Raw genomic sequence first — 8,555 nt, 5'->3', positions numbered from 1 at the left:
TTCTTGAGGTGTAATTCTAAATCTGGCTATGCTTGTACTCCTGTGCAGTATACAGCAAACCAATAATAAAAGCAGCACAAACCCTTAAAGCCTCAAATCAATCAAACGCACGTAGGACGTCTGCACAACACCAGCGTGTCTAACAAGTTTGACTGTGAAGCTAATGGCCTAGTGTATACTAAGCAGCAGTTTCTTCCTTTTCTAACTGAAACTGTGAGCTGCTGTGCTTAACACAAACTCACTCGATCTCCAAACACGCAGGGTTAAATTAAAAGGTCTGTCGTCGTTAAAGTAGCTTTTCTTGCAGTTTGTCGAATTGCACTCCTCTGATTCTGTTTCCTCAGTTTAATATTCTGATGCTCTCTCTCTCTCTCTGGTGACAGCAGATGCTGAAGAAATACATTTGTTTTTTTGTTTTGTTTTTTTTTTGTCTGATCACCCAGTTTACCGATCATTTGTGTTTTTTAGATCAATCAGAGCCTCACTAGCCAGTTGTGTTCACTTCATTTCTCTCAAGTAACATCAAGTTGAGTCTGAAGGTCCCACAAGTCCTCCTGTCTGTCACTTACCCCTCTGTCGGAGGTTCTTTGTTATGGCAGACGGCTGGGATCCTGCCAAGCCGGGACACCTGCAAGGTAGGAGGACAGTACCTCCCCTGGGCCACAAGAGGGCAGCCACCCAGGGCCATGGGATCAGAGCTTAGAAGGTCCATGGCCACCACCAGGGGGCGCCCAAAAGGTTACAGAGCCTTGGACTGCAGCACTTCCACCACACCAGGAAGTGCTGCTAGAAGATCATCACTGAGCTCATCTGGGGCATTATTAAAGGGTCGAGGAGTGGAGAGCTATTTAATGCACTGTGTGGTGGTGTAAAGGCAAGAAGGACGATAAAAGTGTGTGTTCTTGGACATCTCCGGCCGTTCAGTCTGTGTGCTGTTCAAGAGCTAACAAGAGTGTTAAAGAAACTTTACATTAGAGTGCAGCTTGTGTCCGCATGTCCTCCTTAAACTCATTTTAAAGTAACAGCTGGTATCCCCTGTACTGACTCCTTTTCTGATCTTCAAAACCTCAGTCGTGTGCCCTCTTCATCTCCGTTTGCTTAAGCTGAAAAAGTTCAACTCCTTTAATCGTCCCCCTGCAGTCCGCTCAGTTGCTCTCCTCCAGACTTCCTCCAGCGCTGCTATGTCTGTTTTTGTAGCATGGAGACCCACACCTGCACAAAGCACTCCAGTGTTGTTTTACTTAAGTGGGACCTCTTCGGACTTGTGCTGTACCCATCAAGGCGCTGTACACCCCACATACGGTTAGCTTTCTTGATCACCCCCATGCACTGTCGTGATGTAGAGAGTGTTGAACCTGCTAGGGTCTTCTCATCAAGGTAGGTTTATACTTTTCAGACCCCCCTGTGGTGTATTCAGATTCTTTCTTCAATGCGTAATTTCGTCTGCCACACATCTGCCCGAGTCCCTCTGTGCGTGTTGCACCTCTACATGTGCTGCTCTCGACTCCAGAACCTGTCAGTCCTGGGGTCTTGCTTAGGTTGTCGCTGAGGGAAGTTTGTTAACCAGCTTGAGTGTGAGTTGTGTGGCCGTTGGTGTCACGCGTCCCCACTCGTCACAGACGTTCTGTTTTGTATCTGTGGTAGTGTGTGGCACACTGCGGCTGGAGGCCCCCTGTTGTACCGTCATCTTAAAGATGGCCGTTCACATCCATCGCGTATGCAAGTGTGTCCCTTTAAAGGGGAGCTTGAGTCCGTGTGGACGTGAACAGCAGTTCAGTGCCCGGTTGGCACACTTCAGGCCATCTTTTTTTTTGTTTCCAGTGATATGTTTTCCTCACGCAAGTTAGACTGAAGACATCTGCAGGAGTGGAGGGTACAAAGACCACCAACTTGGAGCACCTGGGACACCTTGTCATAACAAGGCCTGGAGATCACTCATTAAACCAGGAGTGACACCAACCTTTTCAAGTAGGTGGCCTCAATTCAGCTCAGCCAAGGCACGTGAAAGACCCCAACACTGACATCCCCTCAAATATCATGCCAGGCATCAATGGGCATTAGAAGACCTGCAATTAGAGTTCAAATCGCGTGAACACAAGATCAAAAGTGAAGGGGATGTGACTGAACCACCTAGTCCTGCCAGCCTGGAAACAAACACTGTGGACCTCAAATTGAATCGTCGTCCATCTTCTCTGAAGCAGACCACTCCATAGTAACAAGCAGTGAGTCTGGGGAGCTGTAGACGGACCGGGGCCGGTAGCAGACGTGTAACCTCAAAAGCACCAAAGCAATTCCATGGCCAGCGTTTTGGCATTTGGATGGCATTCCTTGTAGTCGTCCGGCGCTTTGGCTTCTTTTAATTCTGGGGTCCCTGTGGGTGCAAGTAAGTGAAGCGCGTAAGGGCACTGTTGGCCTCCCTTCAGAGCTCAAGCCTTCAGCCCGAAGTGCACTTTGTCACTTTGATTTTGGGCAGGCACCCTGGGCACATGAGTGGCACAGTGGTAGCACTGCTGCCTCACACCAAGAAGGCCGGGGTTTGCTTGTTCTCTCTGGGTGTCTCACAGTCCAAAGACCTGCAGGTGAAGTGGGATGGCGATGCTAAATTGCCCTCGTTGTGTGTGTGTGTGTGTGTCTTCACCCTGTGGTGGATTGACACCCTATCCTGGGTTTGTTCCTGCCTTGTGCCCCTTGGCCATTGGCTTCAGCGTCCCCCTGCTGCCCTGTTCAGGACTTTGCAGGTTAGAAAATGACTGACTGACTTGGGGGACGAGGATGTACGGCACGAGCGCTCTTCTTGGTGGGCTGAGGGCCCCCAACTTGGAGTATTGATTGAGCTTAGCATACATGTGCTCCCGACATTGAGGTTGGCAGTGCTGCCAGAAAGCCCTGTGATTGTTAATGGTTGGGGTCCAGTGTGCCAGTTTAGTTTTCACTTCAGTTCTTTCTGAATAACAGTCAAGAGGGTGCCCCCCAATTCACTGCCCACATCGTGCCTCTGCTTTCACCCCAGTATGCCAGGAGCTGGTCCTGCCGCTCTGCTGGTGACCCCCCATTCTTCATTCTTGAGGGTCCCCCCCAGCGCTGACTACTGAGTGGCTGTCCTCCCGCAGCCCGTCTGTATGCGGGTCGTGTAAGCTGCTTATTTGGGTTGGACGAGGAGCAGACTGATTTATAAATTTCATTAATTATAACCAAAGACGCGTTAAGAAGATTGAAAACACGTCAGTGGCGGCGAGGCTAACGAGCATTAAAGTAGAATTATGGGAGTCTTGTGAGACCCGGCGGCGCGCTAAGTGCGTCTCTCAGCAGAGGTCGTGACCCCCTTTGAAATCTAAAGATTCCTAATTTGTACAACTAATGGGAGGAGATAAACGTGCAGCCGGCGGCCGTCTGATAAGTGGCAGGCTGGGAGAAAGCAGGTGGCAAAGGCTGAGGCGACAAAGAAATGCCAACTTGTCGCTTTCTGGCATCTTTTGGGGTTACGCACATCTGCATAGGCGACCCCTACGCTGGTCACCAAGGGTCATACACTTCCATCGTTGTGCCACCGGGGTCTGCTCAGCTGGCTCCTGTCGCTGGCATGAGTTGCACACGAGGCCTGAATGAGGTGTGCCAATTGAGGAAGTTGTTTTGGTTTTTCAGCAGGTGCTTTCCAGCCAGGTCTGCTGGGCAAGGTTGAGGGTGGCAGTGCGGCACTTGTATTTCTTTTGTTCAGTTTGTGTTGAACAGGAAAGGGATGTGGCTTTGGAGCAGAGTGGCATTAATGCAGAAGAAGTCATCCTGCCAGCCAGCTCACAGGCTTATGGGGTACTCTAGCATAGCAGTGATGCCCCCATTACTCTGTCCTCCAGTCCAACATGCACACTGTGGTAGTGAGGTGCTGTTCCAGTCTACAAGCACCTCCGGCAATCTCTGTCTTCCAGGGTGGGCCTCTCACATCCACCTTCACACTCCCAATGTGAGGCCAGGATGGTCGTTCAAAATGTTCTTGGAAGCCACATATCCAACTGAGCTTCCACGTTCCTTGACAGTTCAACAGACGTGGAGGGCACCGAAGGCAGGGTGGCTCAGTGGGTATGGTGTTGGAACTCCCATGAATGTAAGTAAATAAGTGGGCAGGCCAGGAAGCTGTAGACTTCACTGGGGGTCCGTGCCAAAAGCAGATGCAGCACTGTAAGTTGAATCGGGTGCGTGGGGGTCCATAAGATCTGGCATCAGACCTATGCCCACCAAGGATGTCATGTGAGATCAAGTGAGAGTTGACCATCTGGACAATGGGGTTTGGCTGCTCGTCCTCCAATGGCTTCAGGCCACACCAGCCATGCCGCATGATGGCTCAGCGGGCCACAGCTTGGATTATGCCAGTTTAGAACTTTGAAGTGTGAAAGTGATCAAGGACTGCGGTGCTGACACCCACTGGCATCCATCCAAACTGCCCGCCATGCACTTAGAAAACGAGATGTGATTGGTGAGAAGCTAGCAGACTGCCGATCAACATTCAGCAGACAGGATTCCCACTCTCAAGAGGACAGGCTGGGTGGGCGGCTCTCCTTGGCGCTGTCACAAAGAGCCCACCCACCTGCCTTCACCAACACTTTGAGCTGCACTGATGACACACTGGGCACAGTGACACTGCCAAGCTGATGACCATCTGTTAATCTGAGCTGTGAATAGTCCCACCATCACATAAAGAAGTGCAGGAGCCCCATTTACGTAGTAGAAGTGATATCGCGGCCCCACCAAGCTCGGCGTGAGTGAGATTCTGTCAGATCTACGCGTCTTTCAGCTGTAATCTTCTTATTCTGATCGAGTCATATCATATCACTTTAATTCCATGCAAATTGCATCTGTAAGATGGCGGAACTTGTACTTGATCTTCTAGGTGTCAGATGCTGTCAGATATCAGTATTCTGTGCCTATCATCTTTGAATCTGATTCTGATCCATGTCCGTATTCCTGCCTGATCTCCTAGCAGGCCGAGCCCGATAGATCTAAGCATTGTGCCGTATTCTTTTAATTTGATCTTGTCCTATCGCAGTATCTTGAAGCTCTAATTCAATATAAATAGAGTCTGCAGGAGTACAGGACATCTGTTTTCTCTTCCAGGCTCCTGATCAGGTCAGATATCGTCCTTCTGGGCTCATTCTAATGCTACCGTAGCACAGCCCTGCAAATGGAGTCAGCGCGACTGGTTGATCCTGGCCTGCTGTCCTAGGAGGCCGATCCTGTTGGATCTTAGCATCCTGCAGCTGTAATCTGAGAATGTCGATTACCTGGCTTTATTTTCTATTAGACTGATCCTGTCCGATTTTAGAATTTTGCTCATCTATGGATGAGCTGGGGGGGGGGATTTGCATCCTGAAAGCATTAAATAAATTAAATGTTAAAATATAATGATGCATCAGAATAACTGCTTCTTCAAAATTCAAGGGAACTGGCGGCAGAAAAATACGTAAACATGGCCAACTGCAGGTGGCACCACAGTGGGCAGCACTGACCTGATTGGAAAACGTCACGCCAACCGAGGGAAGCCTGGACAGTTTAAAATTAGCCAATTAAAGCTCCCAGCTCGTTACCCCTTCTCGAAGTTAACCTACTGGGTTCGCCACACTGAGCTGATTTAAGGTTTCAGGCCGTGGCACACCAGCTGGACGTAAGCCAGTAGGAGGTGCCAACCCGGGCAGCACTAGCCAATTAAATCTTTCAGTTCTTGTTACTCCAAGTGATTTAAGATTTCAGATTCCCCACCAGTGAACCAGAAGGGTGCACCACCTGGGCAGCTCTGGCCTATTTAAGCCTTCAGTTTACACCGAACGACTGATTCAAGAGTTCAGCTCCTGGTACGCCAGGTGGAAGCCGACCAGCAGAGGGCAGCACTCGCAAGTCTCAGCTTTCGGCTCCTGTTATGCTCGCTGTAAGAGAACAGGTGGGCTTCACCATGCCAGGATTTGATACCATGATACACCAGGAGCACCCCACTATAAAATTTTAGCTTCTGTCACCCCAGTGGCATCACTTGACCAGTCCCCTCATACTTGACTGCTCACTCCAGTTGGCCCACCAGCTCTCCACTTCGACCAGATGCATGTGCCCGTCTGCTCCTGTTCCTCATCTCCCATGTTGTTACTCCCACTTCCCTCCATTAGTCTGACAGCTTATTGCCCCGCACGCCTTGTCACAAGCCTCGTTAAGACAGCCCGCGGCCCACAATGCACTGGGAGTGCTGGCAAGCAGAGGACCAGATGGCCGGCTCCCAGGACGTCCAAGGCCCAGGGGCTGGGCTGCTGCCGGTTTTTGATGAGTGATGCACATATGAAAGCAGAACATCTGGAGCTGCCATGTGGCGCCTCCACTTGGCCAAGCCCTTTCGCCAGCCGCGCGCCTCCCTGAGCCAGATGCATCTCTGCAACTACGAAGGCGGATGAATAATTCATGGCCACCGAGAAATGTGCAGCTCTCGGCCGGGCCCATCAGCGACTTTGATTAAAAATCTAAAAAGTCATGAATATGCAAAAGGCTGCGAGCCAGCTAGGAGGGACTGATTTGTCAAATTGTCCGCACTTCATCAAGATCGAGCAACACCTCCAGGGTGCTATAATTAAAAAACTCGCCATCGGATTGCAACATTATCTTAATTATAAGGCACTCCTGTGCTTAATTAATGCTTCACGAGGATTTAAGTAGAATGTATGTGAGCGTCGTGCAAAGTCAGATTGAGGCAGGCAGGCAGTCTGCGGAGACGGAGGTGATTCACGTCGCGAATCCACAGCCATTTGATTGTTTTAATTAAGCTTAATTAGAGGTAAAATTACAATGATATGCCTGATACCTGGTATTAAATCATTCATGCATAAATGTTTTGTTAAAATGGAAAAAAGGCACCCAGTGGCGCCTTGCCAGCAATTAGCTGTGAGCGTTCAAATGACGGATTACGACTCAAGCAGAATTCTTTGTGACAGGCCTTTGAATAAAGTTTTCCTTCCAAGCTGGCAGTGTAAGAGCTCGGCCCAAAACAGGAGCCAGGCTGGCGAAACAAGAGTAGGCCATGCTGTTATGCCACCTAGGAGCCTGATCCTGTCATATTGCAGTAGCCAAATTCAGTCATTGGACTGGAGGATGTCTGGCTCATCACCACGGAGTCTGATATATCCTGGAGCTACAGTAGACCCTGTCAGATGTTAGCATCCTGCAGCTAGAACCGGAGAATCGCATCAGTATTTCCCATGAGGCTGATCCCGTTAGATATTTGCATTTTGCATGTCTCATCTTTGGGGTCTGATCTTGTTGTATTTCTTGTCTTATCTCACAGGAGGTTGATCCTGCCAGATCTAAGCATCCTCTTCTTAATCTGATCCTGCCATGTTACAGCATCCTGTAGCTCTAACTCCATGCAAACAGAATCCATAGGACTGCAGAATGTGTTTTATATGCTAGGAGACGAATCCTGTCAGATATTACCGTTCTGCCCCTATCATCTTGGAATCTGATCCTGTTATATGTTAGAATTCTTTCCTTATAATAATAATAACAAAGACTAATAGACTGAATAACAGTTTCTACCCTGTTGCTGTCAGGGCACTGAATGCCACCTAATCCCCTCCAATGCAGCAGTGCAATAGATGACATCTTGTCCAATAGTGTTTCATGTGCAATAAGGTCTTATGTTGAATGCTTGTGTTCTACCTTATTTCTTCTTATCCTTTCGTAATTATATTTATTTATATTCTGACACCGCAGGGACTGCACCTAATTTTGTTGTATCTGTTACAATGACAATAAAGAGATTCTGATTCTGATAATAATAATAAGTTACATTTATTGAGCGCCTTTCACAAACCCAAGGTCACTTTACATACAGAGTAAAAAAAAATTACACAGATGACAAAAGTTCGTAGAAGAAAGTGCAGAAAGAGGAACAATCTCAGAGAGACTGAGGAAGACAGTTCCAGAGTCGAGGGGCTATAGCATTGAAGGAGCTGCGTCCCAGGGTGGAGAGTCTGGTGTGTGGGACAGTAAGGAGATGACTACTCGAGGACCTGAGAGAGCGACAAGGAGTGTAAGAAGCTGAGTGAGGTGGAGGGGGGCAAAGGTTATGTAGGGCTTTGAAGATGAGAAGCCATCCATCCATTATCCAACCCGCTATATCTTAACTACAGGGTCACAGGGATCTGCTGGAGCCAATCCCAGCCAACACAGGGTGCAAGGCAGGAAACAAACCCCGGGCAGGGTGCACACACACACACACACACACCAAGCACACAATTTAAGACAATTTAGAAGGTGAGAAGCAGAATCTTGAATTTAATCCTTGATGGAACCGCTAACCAGTAAAGCTGGGAGAGAACAAGGGAGATGTGAGCAGAACACTTTGTGTGGGTGAGGACTCTGGCTGCGGAGTTATGAATGTACTGTAGCTTCTGTGTAGATTTTGCAGAGTGGCCAATGAAGAGGGAATTATAGTAATCAATACGAGACATTAGGAAACTAAATGAACCAGAGTCTGAGCATCATTAAAGGACAGAAATGGACGGAGGCGGGCAATGTTACGGAGATGA

The sequence above is a fragment of the Polypterus senegalus genome, chromosome 12, assembly GCF_016835505.1.
Source record: "Polypterus senegalus isolate Bchr_013 chromosome 12, ASM1683550v1, whole genome shotgun sequence".
In the NCBI taxonomy this organism is placed as follows: Eukaryota; Metazoa; Chordata; class Cladistia; order Polypteriformes; family Polypteridae; genus Polypterus; species Polypterus senegalus.
Note: the sequence above shows the minus strand (reverse complement) of the source record.